The sequence below is a fragment of the Emydura macquarii genome, unplaced genomic scaffold, assembly GCF_026122565.2.
Source record: "Emydura macquarii macquarii isolate MOO-44397 ecotype Brisbane River unplaced genomic scaffold, CSIRO-AGI_Emac_v2 contig_968, whole genome shotgun sequence".
Classification (NCBI taxonomy): Eukaryota; Metazoa; Chordata; order Testudines; family Chelidae; genus Emydura; species Emydura macquarii.
Window position 1 is genome coordinate 8,742,301 of NW_027131105.1, and position 19,161 is coordinate 8,761,461.

The 19,161-nt window shown below is 41.2% G+C and overlaps 1 protein-coding gene across 1 annotated transcript in view; it reads right to left on the reverse strand.

Moving 5' to 3' along the window:
• The window catches only part of FGD3 (FYVE, RhoGEF and PH domain containing 3), a 175,612-nt gene that overhangs the window by 89,514 nt on the left and 66,937 nt on the right, over window positions 1-19,161 (reverse strand). The gene's annotated exons all lie outside the window — the stretch shown is intronic.

Genomic DNA, 19,161 nt, shown 5'->3' on the forward strand with positions numbered 1-19,161 from the left:
ACTTTCTGAAAATTTTCAGCCTACTATTGACCCTGATTCAGGAAAGCATCCCTGTTCAGGAAAGGGTCAGAAACATGAGCTTAAATTCCACTGGGTGAAATCCTGGCCCCACTGAAGTCAGTAAGAGTTTTGTCACTGATTTAAAAAAGATCAGAATTTAAACTATGAAGCATGTGTTTATGTGCCCTTCCTGAACAGGAATGTTTTCCTGAATCAAGACTATTGTTACAAGTAACGTCTGTAACTAGTATAAATGACAGATTAGAGGTGGGGGAAAAGTTTCTTTTTTCAGTTTATTTACTTTGGGAATTTAACAGTATTTTGTGGGTATGTCGCTACTGTCAGTCTGTGTGGTGTTAGCATGGTAACTGGAGAGTTTTTTCATTGAATGAAATACTGTGATGTGAATGTAAATGCACAAAAATTGGCAGGGGACTCTGGAACAGAGGTAGTACCTGAATCTACTATTAATTTCATGTTTAAAACATAATAGTTTACGTTATCTCTACCCCTTTAAAATGATAGGATGACCACAAACACTTGAGAAAGAGGGTCTGTCTAAACATTATAGTAACCCTCAGCCTTTTTTGTGTATTATTCAGAAACATAAGCTGAGCTTCACAAATGCAACCTACTCAGGCTAGATTTACACTGAGATCAGACTCTGAAGTCAGTGGAGTTACTCTGGATTTACAAGTTACCTACCTCAGAACATTTCCCTCTGGATCTGGATCAAGTCTGAGTGGGTTAAAGGTATATTGCCAATGTTTCACAGGGCTGTTCTCAAAAGGTTTCTTGCACAAGCGCACTAAGGACTTTTTTTAAATTGATGTGGAATATTCTAACGTTATAACTGTTTGCTGACAAAAATCACTTCAAAGCCATCAAATAAATATGAATTTAGAACAAGTCTATCCAATTCTGTCACGCAAATGCATAATCTCTGAATTCTTCAACACTGCTGCCTATTACTGCTGTTTAAAATTTCATTAATGTATCTGCTATAAAATCACTTTTCAGGGGATTTATTTGAGCTCAGCTATTAAAAATTATTTCAGGCTTAAACTCAGGACTTGATAAGCACTGAATTTTAATCATTTGAAGTTTCATTTATCAAGCAAACATCCCGAGTACAGAACGTTATTTATCACAAACAAATTATCACACAAGGGACACACAATGTTTCCTGATTCTATGTACAAAATTCCTCTTGATAAAATGGCATAGATGCATTGACAGGTAAGCTTTGTGAGGCAGGGACAGTCTCCATCTTATGCTTGTGGACTGTGATTTGTATATTGTAGGTCATACACGAATCACACACAAACAATAAGAAATCATAGAGAAAATGGAACCTAGGAAAACAATAGGGACCCGTAGAGCAAAGATGGATCTGAATGTTCCACTGTGTGCCCAGTCGTGCCTTCTATTGGTAAGGGTTGCAAAATCCCCACTTGTGAGTTGATATTTCCATGCTTGTTATATGCCCACAGGTGAGCTTTCTAGAAAGTACCTTTAAAAAAAAATTATATATATAGGAAAGTGGGGAAAATGCCTACGTTCCCCCATGTTAAAACACCCTAAACACACACGATGACAGCATGAATGGCTGATGTTTGAAACGTGGCATTGGCCTAGTCCTCAGTGAGGACAGAATTCCTGCCTGAGCTCCTCGGTGTACTGGGGAAGCAGAATACCTGTCACACACCTTCAGTGGGTACAGCCATACCCCACAACAGTCCCACTGCACTGGCTCACACCAGGGGGGAAGCACGGGATTCCACATCTTCCCATTAGGGTTCTGCATCCCTGGTGAAGGAGACAGGAACCAGTACCTATGCTCTCCTCCCCCTCCCCACCACAAGTGCAGGGACTACAATTATACTTATCTCATACACAAGTGTTTAAGGGTGTGGTGGAGAGGCTCCTTGAATGCCCCCCGTTCCCACTCACCTCTAGGAAAAAGGCCCTCTATTCTCCTACGGAACACCAAGAGCAACTGAAACACTGCATTCTTGTTTTCTTGGGATTCTCTTCGCTGAGTTTGGCTGATTTACTCCTCCCACAAACTTCTCTTTTTTTTAACTCATAAAAATGAAATCTATTGACATTTATTCTGCAAGTTCTTAGACATCTAGCTGAATTCTTGTAAAGATGACCTTTGATTAATTGATTTAGCCTTATTTTCTCTCTCTCTCTCTCTTTCTCACACACACACACACACACACACACACACACACACACACACACACACACACACACACACACACACACACTTTTTACTTCTGAGCTTTACAGTTCTGTCATAAACAGCCAAAGCACAAGAGCCTCAGCTGGCGAAAATGAGCACAGATTCACTGAAGTCCCTGAAGCTATGTCAAAGGAGCACACTGATAATTTGGCCCAAAGCGTCTTGTTTCCTGCAACCACCTAGTTAAGTCTTAAACCACTTCCTTTTAAAAGCCGCTGCCTAGCTCAAAAAGATAAACAAAAAAGTTACTTTTTAGATCAAAATTTGACATCTTGTACTTCACACACAATATACGTGTTATCATTGACAGTGTTACTCACCAACTCTCCGAACTTAACATACAAACACTTATTAACATTACATCAAAAGAACAAGCAGGCACAGAAAAGAAAAATATAACTGATAAACAATTACAACCAACACTCAACTCTGAAATCCACAAATGTCTTAAACAACAAATGCAGACTCTCGACCATGTAACAAAAAAAATATGTTTATGTGAAATCACACAAGTGGTGGGGTTCTCAATTGTTTTTTTTAATTTAAGCCACTCCCTATGCATTTGTGAATGCAATCCTAAAAAGTTTCTTCTCACATATAGTGTAACTAAAACTTTCTCTAAATATTTTACTTATTTTTCCAACACTATAAAATGTCTTGATAAAAAGAGTTACTGATTGTTAGATTATTATATGCAGATTTCTTCTGAAAGTAAGAGATTTATGGGTTGCTGTAAGGGCTACTCTGTGCTTCCAAGGACACTGTGTAAACTGCATCACCCAAGAAATTGCCTGAATCAGGCATAAGCCCCTCTGAGACACACCCACGAAGTACAATTCCCTGGCCAAAGCTCCTCCCACTCTAGATCTCACTCACCTCACTGCTCCAGAAGAGGAGCAGACTTCCAGTAGGGGCATAACCCTGTGATCTAGCCCAGAAGGGATTGGCCATAACCATACCTAGTCATTGGAAGTCAGTAAATTTAGAATTGTTTTTAGTAACTGCATACAAACATTTCTAACAATACATTCTCAGTTCCAGGGTCTGGGGGTCTCTCACTGTGTACTTTACACCTAGTCATGTACAGCAGCTAGAGGAATATTATGGTATGAATAATGAAGGCAATGCCAAAAGGAAATCTGAAATGAGCCCTTCTCTTTCAGAGACTCTGAGATACAACCAATGCTCATGCCCATCAATTTGCAAAGACCAGTTCAATTAAAATTTAAAAAAATAACCTGCAAAAGTCAGTACATTCTACTGTCCAAGCCTGATCATCACACACATTTAGTAACATGATTCAAAGAAAAAACTCCCCATAACCAAAGCTCAGCTATTATGTCCAACTCCGCAGTCGCTGATTGACTCCTGTAGGCAATGCATGTGAGTAAAGTTACTCACAAGAGAAGCCTCAATGGCTTCCCTGGAACTAACATATTCATGTGAGCAAAGTTACTCATGAGCATAAGTGTTTGTATGACCAGCCCACAGCAAGCATAGGCTGAGCACAGGACACTTCTGCCCATAACTTTTCACATATGAATTATATAGTATAATTGGTATTCCAGGTTCCCTGTAATATTTATTTCACTTTAACTGAGTACAAGTAAATCTAGACTCCTAAAGAAGCCTAAAACCTGCAACAATATCTGCGAAAATACCCACTTTAATCTTTGCTGAAGACATCAGAACTTTATCAGGAAGACTATTTTTCACAGAATGTAACAATTTCTCAAAAGCTTTGTTCTTCCTCTGAATCATACCCGTTTCAGATGATTTCCTCACTGACTTGGCTAAGCTCAAGACTAACCAACATTTTTATAGAGACTGTTTCAGATTTGAGATTATGTATTTCTACTAAATTAAAATAAATGGAATAAAAAGGGCCAAAAATTAAAGCTATTTTAAATCATATTAGCACCAACTTTAAAGGAGCCATGTGAATTTACAACAGCTAAGGATTTAACCCAGTAACCTCGTGGCAGTTTTGTCACTGATCCATATTAAATTCCCAAGCCTGGTCTCTCATTCACCAGGTTATCAGGGCCTGGGACTACTGTTGCACTGACATGCTGAGCACCTAGGAGGAGTCTCTCGCATCATAGAAAACTACCAGAAATATTAGGGCCAAATGATTTTCCCCAGCTTCTGATTTTGCATGCCCATATTTGCAGACCCACTCATTTGTGCCCACCACAAAACGGTTTTTGCACCTGTTCTGCATGCATAAGCCACCACCTGTGCATACAGATTGGTCAATTGAGCTCCCAGATCTTCATGTTCAAATGTGGATGTGTAACTTTTTTTTTTTTTTTAAATGAGAACCATCAGTCATGCATGCAAAAGTGGGTGTACAAAAATCAGAAGATGGCTGAAAATGTACTCCTAATACATAGGCATTGACTGTTCCGAAGAATTTTTATCCAATCCTCTTGACTAGGACAGTCTTTGCAATATGTGTCCTGAAAGCAGGCGGGGGGGAGAGGGTGGGGCCGCGCGGAGGAGGTGTAAAGTGAATGAAAATGAAGCTAGCCACCAGACTGGAGCAGAGATATAAAGGACACACCTGGGTTCAAAAGGGATGGCAAACACCGAACTGGTGGGAAAGAGATGTACAGACAAGGCATGCCTGTCTAGTGAGGGGTGCTGATAAATAGACACGTTTTAAAAGTTTGCTTTAGCAGGTATTTAATAGCACTGGGAGATTTTTACAAACTAAAATTTCTACAATTAACAGTGTAACAAACACCTGTTAGAGATCACTTCCCCCTAGTGATAACTCTTGGTCTGTATCCAAATGGGTGCCAGCAGGAAAGGAATCCTACCCCAAACGCTACAGGGCTGGCAAGTGGAGCCATTCTAGAACTGCTCTTGCTTAACCAATGAGCACCCACTGTTGCTTCATCAGGGATTGGGCTGGTGGAACTGTACACAAAATCTGTCTGTCTGTGAGCGCGCAGGGAGCCCCTGTGGAGTTGGGTTCCATGGCATGAAGGTGTGGTTCCCCCCCACATTGCATCTCTTCAAGTGCTCCCCAAGCAGCATGACCTTCACAGTAAAGCTGGATTCAGAGCCTTCTACACACGATTGGAGAAAAGGGGGAGAGGACATGTCCACCATGAAGATGCCAAGTGGAGAAAATAGTTCTTAACAAGCTTTTAAGGAGCCCTCTCTGCTCTTTTCTTCATGAGCAGAAACATATGCCTCGCCAGAAGATATAACTTCCAAGATTGGTGTTTTGAGTTTAAAATGCCAGTGGCCAAATCTAGTGCTGATTTATACCCTGTGCAACCTCACTGAAATCAATGGGACTGAATGGCACGTCCGTTTGCATGGAATAGGTCACTGTGAATGTCTACAAGGGCTGAGAGAGATCATAATTCTCACTCCTTGTCTTGGTCTTTTAAAAAATAAAATAGCCTAACACACAGCTGGTTTTTAACATCAGGAGATGCACTTTGTTCTGGCTTCTCCATTCCTGGCCTCATTTTATTATAAACATACAGCACGCACCCTGTTCCCTAAATACAGGCCATACATCAAAGCATAAGCAGAGAAAAACACTCCCTGTTTTTGATCAGCAGACCAAGATGTCAGCAGTGCAAAGTACTTTTATTGTGGTTGCTTGACTCAGCCTCTTGATTTCTATTGTGCCTTGGAAGTGGATACACAGTGAGGGATACATGCTTTGTGCACTTGTCTGGGGTTGGGTCCTAAACAAAACATAAGATAAGATGCTTGGTTGAAAGCTATGAACAGATCTGTGGTGCTGATATATATTAAGACTCTTCATATGTGGGTTTTAAAGTGTTGTTTGTGAGAAGACAACACCTGCAGCTGCTGCTGATCTTGACATTTTGTACCTAGCAAAGTACAATATAGGGCAGCTCTCGATATGCACACTATTAGGCAGATTTTCTAGAGAGTTCAGCCTCTAACACGTCAAGTTATTTTGAAAAGCTGGTCAATATTTAGGTGCCTAAACAGAAGCTGAGTTCTTGAAAATCTGGCTCCAAATATTTTGATGATACACCTCCAATAGGTTACTACTGTTGTAAGAGGTAACTGACTGCACATTTTCACCAAAATATCCATTTGATGCATTATGTAAGAGCACTGTCGAATAAGTATCATATAGCCAAGAGCTAATGGCTAGACCTTCACTGAAATATATGCAACTTTACTCAGCCCTTGGTTACAACTTCCATGTCATTCAGGCCTGCAGGTCCCCATAGACCGGAAGTCAGCCAGGAAGAGTGAATTGTGCTAGTGTTATCCTCGGGCACTAAACCACAGGGTACCCACAGCTGAACAGTACAGCTCCAAGAAGGGCAGAGCTGGGTGAGGGGAAGGACATAGCTAGGGCACTGGAAGATGTGCTAATTCAGTATGTCCGTAAGCAAAACACTCAAGAGAGACCCAGCCACAAAGTAAAGGTGCTGTCCCTTGGTAGAACTCCCCTGTCTTGGTGGAGAGCAATTCACACTCTCTGTGCAGCAGGAGTGAAACAAGTGTGCAATGTGGCGCAGTATCAAGAGAAATGCCTGCGCTCTACACAAGTGCACAAAAATGTCCATGTGTCGCTAAAAGCGTTCAGCAGGCAGAAAATCCTCAGGTCACAGGGGTTAAGAACCAAGAACAATGCATGCTGATGAAATTAATCCTGACACCTTTCATTTACTTGCAGATCTTACAGCTGCATATCATCATCCTGCCAGTTACAGAATCTGCTACAATATAGCCCAATACTAGCTTCAAACATTTCATGGACTTGTGATTCCCAGAATCTCACATTTTTCCTGTTCTCTCCCATTCCATGTGCTCCTCGCTCACCCAATTTTTTTTTGTTCCTCGCCTTTCTTGTCTAGCCAGAGTGAGTAATAGATCTCCAGTACCATATAGAACCTCCTTCTCCTTCTGCTTCTGGTGCCTAATTGACTCCAGGAGTGCTTTAAAACCCCATTTAAAAACTCACCTCTTCTTTCTGACCTATGACCTCTAAATATCTATGAGAAAACAATCAAATCCTACTTCCTACATTTCCCTGTGCTCAAATCATTCCCCTTAAAACTTGACCACAGCACTTCTATTACCTCTACAAGGTAGATGTAGGTGGTGCTGGTGTGCAACAGGCTGTAAAATCTACCTGCATGTCAAGCACTATGTGATAGTTTTTTGTGAGTGCCTTTATACTAAACTGAATTACATTAGTAAGAGATATTTAAAACTGCATCTTCTCTTTTGGCATCGCAGCACCTACAGAAGACAATTTCAGTAGCAGTAACATTCTGTTTAAAAAGCAAGCGAGAATCCAGCATGGATTGCATTTGCAGTTTTATGTCAGAAGTATTACTTACTTGTGCTTTGGCTGACAGGTCCACATTTTTCTTATTTGTTCTAACCATAAGACATCCAAAAATAAAAAGCACAAGTTCCGGCTTCAGACTCTCAGAGCGTTAGTCTAAAATGACAGTGCGTTTACGTCTCTGGCTTGTTACGTGTAAAACCTCACACACACAGGAACTGAATTTTTTTTAAACACATACAGTGTGGTTGTTTGAGCAGAAGATGATAAAATGTGATCTCTGAAGAATGTTGCTAAATAGCAGTTAGTGGATGTTGCTTCAGGTTAGCTGCTTGGTTTTATAAAGATCAAGTTCAATGGTTCTTTGCAAAGTGTTAAATAGGAAGGAGAGATTTCTGTAAGGCTATTACTGCAAGTTTCAAATATAGCAAGAGGGTGATAAAAAAAGATCCTTAAGTTTCTAAAAACCAAAACCAGCTCTCTCTTTAGATATAGTTCCATATGATAGAAGAAAGGCTTTCCTATAAAGATGGTGCATGGCAGAAAAATGGCCACCAGAAGCAGAGGCACAGGGTAGAAATTGAGAATCTCAGTTTTGGCCACCTTGAAACTTCATGGAGATGCCACTCCACAACACCTCTAAAACAGAAGTGGCATAGGCTCATGTCCCATGTGTTAATGCACATACCACATGATTCACAGCTGTGTGTGCAGACCTTTCCTGAACTTAGCAGGAGGAAAAGGAGTGAGAGGGCTGTGTAGGGAGTGCTCTAAAGCCAGAATAAGGGCATACATTAATGCTACTGTGATACAGTTCCTCACCACGGACTATTAGGGAAATTAAGTTATCATGTGGTACAGCTTGTCGGAAAAATTTCCAACAAGACAAAATTACTACAAAAAGCAGGAAGTGATTTTCACAGACAGTTTTTCCCCTTTTACTTGCCAGGTCTAGTCAGTCAAGAATTAGGAAATGGTGAAAAGGTAAAACTAAATGGATAATTTTCAGCACAAGATCTGAATAGTGGGGTTCCTCAAGGCCTCATAAGAGTACCATTATTTTCAAGAGTGTGGGGATTCCAGAGGGCTCCGTCCATGGTCCCCTTCTCTTCTCCCTCTACACACTCTCTCTCCTAACTCGTCAGCAACCACAAATTCAACTACTATGCTGATGACTCACAGATCTCTCTCTCTGCTCCAGACTTGTTTCCTCCTGTCCAAACTAAAATCTCACCCTGCCTCTTTAACATTTCCTTGTGGATATCTAGCCATCAGATCAAGCAATGCATGGCTAAAACAAAGCTCCTACTCTTCCCACATCACTACGCTCTTCCTGATATCTCCCTTGTCAATCACTATGGACAGCACCAACATCCATCATGTCAATCGGTCCTGTAGCCAGGGAATCATCTTTGACTTGAACCTGTCTAGGCCCTCACATCCAGGCTTTATATAAATCCCTTAGATTCCTTTTTCACAACATCTCTAAGATACAGCATTTTGTACACATCCACGCAGCAAAATCTCCCATCCAGGCTACCATCATCTCATGTCTGGGTTACTGCAACAACCTTTTCTCTGTCCTTATGTGACCACCAGAACCCCCTCAATGCCAGCTGGCAAAGGGTTCACTGTTCTGGAACACTCCTACGAGGCCTGAGAAATTCACTACACCTAATACACCGCTTTCATGGTATTTATCCACAAACATTGTCACGTGAAGTATCAAATGAAAGCCAGGGACACACTGGTCATCACAAATAAGGTGAGACATATGTATGGATGCAATGAATGGAGTTACGTGTACCCACTAAAATATATTTTAAACTAAACTATCTAACCAGGCAGAGTTGACTAACAGGTTTTCTGCCAGACAAAGCACATCTAATCTAAAAGCATCCCCTACAGTGCTGAGCCCTTGTCTCTGGACACTCACAGAAATTACCAGGTTTGCTATCCACAAAGGGTACAGTATGCACATCCGCTTGTTTGAATCAACTGGGGATTCACCCTTTGCTTAACACCACAGCATTGAGATGTATTTATAATATAAAGGAGACTAAGTTGATTAAACAAGAGAGATTCAAAGACTCAAATGAGTAGCAAGTAAGAATATTGGAAACAGAACGGTTACATAAGAATCAAAAGTATAACATGCTTCTTAAAGTCTACACTTAACTTTAAGGCTAACATTATTGTCTAAAATAAATTCTCACTTAAAGAAGCCTCCCAGCATCACCAGCCAACCTGGTTGGGATCCACCATTCATGGATGCAACAAAAGCTGTCCTTCTTGTCTCTCAGTGAGCAAGCAGTGAGAAAGCAAGAGAGTGACCCTCAGTCCTTGGCACCCTGAGGAAGCATCACCCTTTGACAAATGCATCTTGACCCACTCCTATCCATTCAGAAAGCTGCTGCAAAGTCTTTTTCCTAGCCCATCGCTTTGACAAAGTCACCCCCTTTCTTTGCATCCCTCCACTGGCTCCCTCTTCTCTATCACATTAGCCATAAGTCGCTTGTCTTAATTATCAGAGCCCTTCTTGGCCAAGCCTGACCCTATCAACCGTCCCTCATTCAGTATCAAGAGATGGACTCCTGTCTCTGATCAGCCCATGATGCCAGCCTCCACTGCCGACTTGTTACATGCTGCCCCTCACACTCAGAAGGAGTTCCTTGTAACCATTTGCAAAGCCATTTTATTGCTCTCCTTCAAATCCCTCCATACAAAGCAAAAACAAAAACGTCAAAACTGTGCTGTTCGTGTCTACTTCCCGATAATTAGTTAAAATATTAAACAGGACCAGACTAATGGACAACCGTAGACTCTCTCTAGAACTCCCCTACACACCCCCTCCCTGACACACAGTTTACTGTTACCCTTCATTTATGGTCATCAACCAGTTTTCTATCCACGTGAAAGATTTTCCTAATGTAAATCAACTGGAATTAACTTTTCAATAAACATTTCATGACATCCTCTATCAAATGCCTCACTACAACAACATTTGTATGATGTTCCCTGTGTTATTCTTTTATGGAATTATAGAGTTACCCAATTTTTTTATTTTATCACTAATAAAAAGCCAAAAACAACAAAACACACTTTTCTAGCAAGATATAGGGTCTATAAATACATGCTGTTTATTGCTCTGCATGGACTCAGAGACTAAATAGGGAAATGATGAAGAAATATCTTGCATCAACTGATTTGCTCCTATTGCAAAATAGTGAAGTGCTCTGAGGGAACAAGTGGTTTAAAGAAAAAAAAAAGGCAGAGTTTTCTCAAATAACTATGCAATATATAAATATGTGCTCAAACATAAATATACAATCTGTATGATGGATGGAAAATCTGAGTCATACATATGTGCGCGCAGGAGGTCAGACTAGATGATCATATTGGTCCCTTCTAACCTTAGAGTCTCTGACAGCACTACTCTAAACAACTTTGCAATACTAACTTTCGTTCTACTGATGTATACATTAAGTTATACAAGACAGAAAAATATACACATCTTGAGAGATGTCCAGTTCCTAGAGAATATAGGTACAGAAAAGGGTCATTGTAAAAACTAGAAAGGCATGGATAGCTTTCATTTACAATTTAGACTATCTATATTGCTCCAGCTACCATAAGCAGTCATGACACACATATGAACTAATAAATACTATAGGTCCCTGGCACTGCGCTCCACCTATACACCAAAAGAGAAACTTATCATTATCTTTCTAGATGAAATACAGGATCAAATCAACCCATTGCCTGTTGAGAATCTTTAGTTTAAACTACCACTTCAGAACAAAAAGCATAAGTTTACTGTTGATTTTATAGAAGGTCATTTTCCCTGACAAAAACGAATAGAAACTTTGCTGCTACAAAAAGGAAATTATGCTGATAAGTACAACCTAACGGTAACTGAGGGATAAGGCAGGAATCTATTGGAGCAGAAGAGAGCCAAGACTACATTCATGATACAAGTGGAAATTAGGAAGATGCTATAGGCATGTTAAACTGTGTCCAGTGCCACATACAGCAGGGATCAGGCCTATCTAAAAAAAATAAGCCTCACTTAGAAGAGAAATTAGAAGGAAACAGGAAAGCTAAAATGGAAAAAAAAAAAAAAAAAAAAAAAAAAAGAGTGTTTTCTGGTCAAATTATTAACTGACTTATTTAAGGCCAGACATTAGAAATACTTTCACTTCATTTATAAATCAGGATCTCGTATCACAGTCAGTCACTAGTTACTTTTTCCTTGATCAAAATCAGGCAAAATCCAGTTCTGATGAGGAGATAAGTGACAAGAACAGACAAAGCCATTTCAATACCTTATCAAGCTGCGTATTAACAGAAGCACAGAAAGTCAACACGAAAGTGGCCATGTTCCACTAACGCCAACATAAGGGTTGGCAACATTCTAATTGCTGAAAACCGAACACTCCTGCCCCGCCTCTTCTCCAGAGACCCCATCCCCTGGCCCAGCACCTCCCTCCCCCATCGCTCGCTCTCCCCTCCCTCGGAACACACCTGCCACCTGCAGAGCCAGGCAGGGAGGAGCTGACACGGAGCCAGCCTGCCTGCCTGCCCACCCAATTGGGACACAGCAAGGCATGGCAGGGGTCAGTCCCTGGAACTAGAGGTCAGGGTGGGGAAATCAGGCCCCTGCGGTATGGGGGGGTTGGGAGGGTCGATCTCTGGAGCAAGGGGTCAGGGCAGAAGGTGGGGTCAGTGCCTGGAGCAAGGGGCCAAGGAAATCGAGGCATAGCGGGGCAGTGAGGGTCCATCCCTGAAGTAAGGAGCCAGGGTAAAGAAATTGGGGCACAGCGGAGCAAAGGATTGGATCGGTCTCTGGTATGAGGGGCTGGGGTAGGGACATCAAGGTAGAGGGGAGTATAGAGGGGGATCGGTCTTTGGCGTGAGGGGCTGGGGAAATCGGGGCACAGCCGTACAGAGCAAGGGGCCAGGGCACAGCAGGAATTGGTGCCTGGAGTGAGGAGCCAGAGTGGAGCAATCGGGTCACAGAAGGGCGGAGGGGGGTTGGTCCCCAAAGCAAAGGGCTAGGCCAATCTGGGCACAACAGGGTGTGGGGGTCGGTCCCTGGAGCCAGGGGCTGGGGTGGGAAAATCAGGGCACAGCAGGGCAGATGGAGGAGCAGACAGGATACTGCTGGTGCCGGTACCTACTTTGGAGCTGGATCTGGGAGCCAGCCAGTTCTCTCCCTAGGTGTCAGGAGCTAAGCAGAGCAGCTCCTCCAGACTCAGCAGCAGCTGCTATTCTTCCCAACCCCCACTAGCAGAGGCCGGACTGCTGGCCGGACACTGAGGGGTTCCCTTTTTGACCCGACTTTCCGGTTGAAAACTGGACACGTGGCAACCCTAAAATTCCCTGAGATCTCAAGTGTGAGGTCCACATGCTTATTTCTTGCAGAAGACTCCATTCTCCAAAAGAAGGCAACCTATCTTCCTCAACACCCCTTTGTCCATATTCCACAGAAAGACATTCCTACCTGATGTCAAGCTTGCAACCATTTCTCTAAGTGAGCAGGAATCATCAGTGTCTAATACCTTCTAACCACTCCTCTTCTGAGACACCATTGATATCTAAATAATTATCCAGATTCTAAAGAGGCAGATTTTGTTGTCAACATTCACTCACATTCTCTCTTGAGTAATACACTCTTCTTACGCGTCTTTAAAACTAAACTTAGCTGCTTTTTTTAATTTGAATTTCTAAGAATGTCCATACATTTGTCCTATTGCTACTTAGTTCAAATATTAGAATTTTTACCTTGAAATTATGATTATATTTCTAACACAGCAATCTGGAACTACTGGATCTACACAGTCAATAATCTCAGACAGATTCCAAAATTAAAGTTTTACATGTAACTGATGTTTCTGCATTTCCCACACAGCAATCTGAAACTGTTGAGCCATACACTGTTATTATATGACCAAACTGAACCCAAGTTAGTAATCTCTCTTTAAATATTCATACATGCATGCAAATAGCTGCATCTGCTTCAGATTACACAGGCTTAAACTCTTATCCTCCTAGCTAAGATGTTCTGTAACTCTGATCAGTTTAGAAGGTCTTCTGTGAATCCCCAGAATGTGTGTTATACCTTAACATACCTGCTATTTTGACTGTAGAAATCAAATTTACACAATAATAAGTACTCTTCAAGACTGGAGTGAAATATACATAGGGGATATGGAAAACAGGTTTACAATGTAAGTATTTAAAATTCCTGCAATATGGTCCTGAAAACCTGTCATGGGATACAATTAGCCAGCTATGGGATATTTTTCTTTAAAAGTGCAGTTCTTAAGTTTCTCAAAACATACACTCAGTTTGTAGAGAAAGAATTCCAACTGTATCGGAAGTAAACACTGTTGGGTATTGCATATTCATTTCCCATAACTGGAAAACGACAGTAAGAGAGAGAGGCCGATATAGCAAGACAAATTCATCCTTCTGCTGAAAACATTTACCTGACTTTTTCTCTGGGAAGAGTAATTATGTTTCTCTAGATAAAAAACCACGCATAATAATCTTCATGACTTCAAGACAAGAGACAGAAGAGAAAAAAAACACATATTTCTCCATGTACCAAGTGAAGTATGGTAAACAATAAAAGGACTGCGAGAAAATGGAGGGGTAGGAGGAAGGGGTCTGGGGTAGATGTTAGCTAGATTGACATCATCTGTGACAGAAGCAACCCAGCAGCAGAACTAACAATGCTGCTTGCAATGTGCATCATAAAAAAACAACCAGAACAGAGAATTGGAGTAACTTTCTTCAACAAAAGAAAGGTAGACAGCAATATAAGATCAGCTCTCTGCAGTCTGCAAAGCTTATTTATTTATCATCTACTGAAGTGTAAAGCAATAAGCTCTACTTCAATTCTAGGTACCAGTCACAAGGGGCCATCTCCAGATAGTAAACAAACTAACTCAAGTATTATAAACATTGCTTAACTTAAGAGAAAATAATTGATTTTTCAGCAATACTATTCTATGATGTTCAAATGAATAAAATAAAGTCCATCAACACCAGTTCACAGCTTTTTGGGCTCATTCCCTTCCTTCCATGTACATTAGGCACATGTGTGACGATTCCCCCTGAAATCTGGACTGCTGTGTATCTGTGTCACCCCGATCCCTCACTCCTGAGCCCCGACTCACTCTGCTTTGCTATATGAACCACCAACTCCTGGGTCGGCCCACGCCCAGCCTTCTGCGAGTAATCGGTCCCTGACCTTGTGAAGTAGCACTTCTGGCCAGCTGCTCATGGGATTGACCCCCAGCAAACACCCCCAGTCCCAGATGTAACCCTGGGAACTGCCGTCTTGCAGGGTTCAGTGCTGTACACTGCACCCTGAAAGCTCATTACATTAGTCTGTCAATTTATCAGAGAAATTGATATACACCAGCTCTACCACTCTAAATGAAGTCTTTATACACACCAAACCCACATGCACTGTTTTAGATCAAATAAACAAATTTATTGATTGCAGCAAAATTAATTATAAGCCAGAAAAATACGAATCAAAAGTTTGATCACAATTAATTAAAAGACAAATAGCATTCTAAACTAAACTTAACACTTCCGTGGTCTTTCAGTCTTTGGTGTTATCTTACCACACAGGATGGCTGATTCTTTTAACCAGGCCCCCCTGTGGGCTGTCTGTCAGTTGCTTGTTGTTGCTTCCTAGATGGATTCCAAGGGAGAGCTCCAGAGACAAAAACACCTCTGCCTTTAACAAAGTTTCCTTGTCACCCCCTAGGGTCAGGTGATCAGCCATGTCCAGCAAAATGAGCGTCACCTTATCAGATGTTCAGGTCAGTCCACTGTTCCTGTATGCATGCCTCTGCAAGGCGTGAACCCTCACTTTGCTTGGTGTTTTCCTGAATCTATTCAAGCCCTGTGAGACATACATTTGGGGATATGACCTAGCAGAGTTTCATATCTGTACATATGTGACATTGCAGGAAACATACTACCATAACAATATTGTGCAGTATGTCATAAGCATTCCAAACAGTACCTTACATGACATACTTTATGACATGACATACACTATAAGGGTGAACATGAATGATACACTAATCACACCATAAGGGTATACATGGGGTACAATATGGTATAGAACAGCTGTAATTCTTGAGGTGAACATTTCACTGCCAGTAGACAGAAGTTTCTGATTCATAGCTTCAACACCTTTTTTTTTTTTTTTTTAATTATAACAGGAGCCATATTTCTCCAGTTTATGTAGTCTAGAATTCTGTATGTTAACTGACCCCATAACCAAGGTCTCCTGTAGCAGTATTAAGATGTAGCCTTTTCCCCGTCATTAACCTTATTACCAGTCACAGCAGTGACAGGTTCTTCCTAGGGTTATCTTTCCCTAAAGTAACTGCTTTGTTATCTCCAGCCAGGATCTTTGGCTTCTTCTTCTTCCTCCACTTTTAAGTTCCAGACTGGTTTCCTCAAAAGCTAATGGATTCCATTTCTTTTGGTCCCCTCCCATTAACACTTGTTTTCCTACTTCAGAGTCCTACCATGGAATCGTGAGGCAACCTATGACATCTTTCTGGAAGTCCGAGGTAATATACACCATCAGATGCCCTGGATTCATGACCACCACTCCCTCTGATGTCAGCTGAAACTCCACCACAGATGAAGGGCAGTATGTGGCTTTATAACTGTAAACTCCTTTCAGTGGAAGAATTCCTGGGTTTTGTGTTTAATCTAAAGCTATAATTTAGTCTGTCTGACTATCTGAGCCTTCTGTCTCAGTGCATCTCAACATCCAAAACATGGACCCTTCCTTCCCTGAGACGATAATAATTGACTAACTAAACTCCAGGACAAAGAATGATTGGCAAAATATTCACAAAGCACTCTTGCAAATCCTTTCACAGATGAGCACAGAATATATTTTCTTGACAGGTAGCAGAGTTTTATTATGATAAATGAGTCCTGATTTATATTACACTGATTATGCTAATCAAAGAACATATTTCAAGTTAACAATTCCCTTGAGCCTTTACATCTGTTCTGTTTTAATAACATAGGAATTGCAATACCAGAACAGTCCATTAGCCTCAAGTCTAAAAAATTATATACAGGTTAGACACACACACAAAGTTTACCAAAGTTATTCTGATTTGCCTCTATCAGATTACATCCATCTGGGTGATTTATTGAATTCTGGGCTGCTGTTCCTGGATCTGAGATGAGACTCAGAGATCTGTAATTCCCAGGATTATCCTTCTTTCTTTGTTAACAGGAGCATCATGTTGACCACCCTCCAGTTATTTACAAGATTAATGTGAAGGTTAGAAAGTGACAAACTATTCATTAATATGACTAAGAACCCCACAAATTAAGTGACACTAAAAATGTTTCAAATTGTTTTGTAACTTCATAATTTACCATTTTACTATTGCCTTATCCATTTTTGCTAATGAGATATATGGGTTTCAACCAACACATAGCCCTCAATTAATCCTTCACATTTTACTGCTGATCTACATCTGAAGCTTTTAATGATGTGTATTAGCATGAGTAAATGCTCATTTAGCAAATGTACATAGTATAAAATATCCATCGCTTAAGATTTAATGAAAATACAGTGTTGTATCTCACAAGGCTTCCCCAATTAATAGGATGTTTTAAGAGCTCAAAATGTTAATTTAGTCTTATTACACCAATATATAGCCACTGCCTGTCAAAAAACATCTTTAAGTACTAAATAAAATACAGGCTGCAAGCTCACTTCTCCTCTGCAACCAGGCTCACCGGGATTGCAGTGAAAGTGGTGGGTTGCAGCTGCTTGACCCTGCGACCCAGATGATGATAGAGCAGCTGAGGGCTGTACCCTAAGGGACTCTTGCCTTCCAAGGGCAAGCAAAGTGCAACTCTGCTCTGACATTCCCCTCTGCCATACCCAACAGAACACCTACACCAGAGGTGTGGGGAAAAGTGGAGCAGGCTGGCATAGGAGCTGTCTCTGCTAGCCTTACACCAATGGTGAGTTCCCTTACACAGGAGGAGCTCTCCACTGGCCAGCTCCCGCTGGAATCCATCCACTTTGTGCTGTCTAAGTAGCACAAAATGGACTGGAGAATCTGGCAATCCAGATGCAACTACATCTCCAATGGAGATCGAGTTTTTCTGTTTTATGAACACATGCCACTACGCCATAGCATGACAGGTAGGCAGAGACAACTTTATTCTTTTAAAAAGCATGACATCTATTTTTTAAAAGGGGAAAGCTATTTTGATGAAAAAGTTGCATACAGCAAAAAGGTAAGCACTACCCCACTAATGTGTATTTCAAATGTTTCATAAAAATCATTAAAGCAGTAAGAATGCTGTACACATTCCAGCGGTTACACCTGTTTTGTGGGTTTTCCATTAATAATTTATAACCCCTTAGAGAAGATGAACTATATAGCATGTCTTGTTTTTGTTTAAGGTTCCAGAGCCCAACAAAAAGGTTTTTTCCCCTCCTCTGACAGACTTGGCTGAAATATCGGTGCTGAGAGGTGTACTATTAACATTATTTCTAATTGTACAGCACAATAGTTGTGCATGAGGATACTTCAACAACAACAAAAAGGAAATAAAGAACAGGGACTGCATGAAAACTTCCAACTTCTTGCTGCGAGGCTTCCACAAATTTATCACTAGAAACATTTAGTGTGTGTTTGGGGTCCCTTGGTTTTCAAGTCAACTTTATTTGAAACCGATGAAAAAGTTAACGCAAAGGGGAGATGGGCTGTGTATTTTGTTAGCATCTAAGTGATCATGACTTTTTGTTTTTTTTAAAACCAGGAGGAGGAAAGAGGGATTTTTTTTTTTTGGAGGACTGATAGGCAAGGGGGAGAGAGAGAATTAAAGTCTCTACACACATGCTTTCTTTATCATGGTGCAGAAGCAGGGAAGAGAAAGAGGGAGGAAGAAGCGGCTGTGGATGCACCTGCTGTTGATGAGGAGTGGGGGCAACTGGTCAGGTCCACAAAGTATAACCTCATTGTAAACAAAGCCTTATGAGCTCTGGCTTTGTGGTTGGAGCTCCAAAAACATACATAGGAGTACCCTGTGCCCAGCTCCCCAAGTCCATGTTACACGTGCCAAAGGGTAATAAAACTGACGTGTTCGACAGCCAGACAAAGCTGGTGTAGGAACTGGCACTATAATTAGTAAATGTATTGTCAGCTGAAGACCTAAATTACTCTTCCTCTCTTTGTGGTCTTCGACTTGGTAACAGTCGCAATAATGAACAAAGAACACACAAAGGCAACATACAAGGTAACAGACGTAGCAGTATACAGTAATGGATTGTGTACAATTTGGGATGCACCATGGATGGTAACTTAATGAAGATGCCTCATCCTCCCTGTCCTTGCTACAGGCCATACTATCTCACACAATCACCTTGTGGCAGCAGGCACTTGATCTTTTTATATAGGTGAGGTGAGCTACTTCTCCAGCCCGTCAGAATGTGCGTTTACGCATCAGACACAAGTGTACTGGCTGTGCTAAACACCCACTCAGAATAGACACTGGAGGGAGAGCAGCTTACATGGGGCACAGT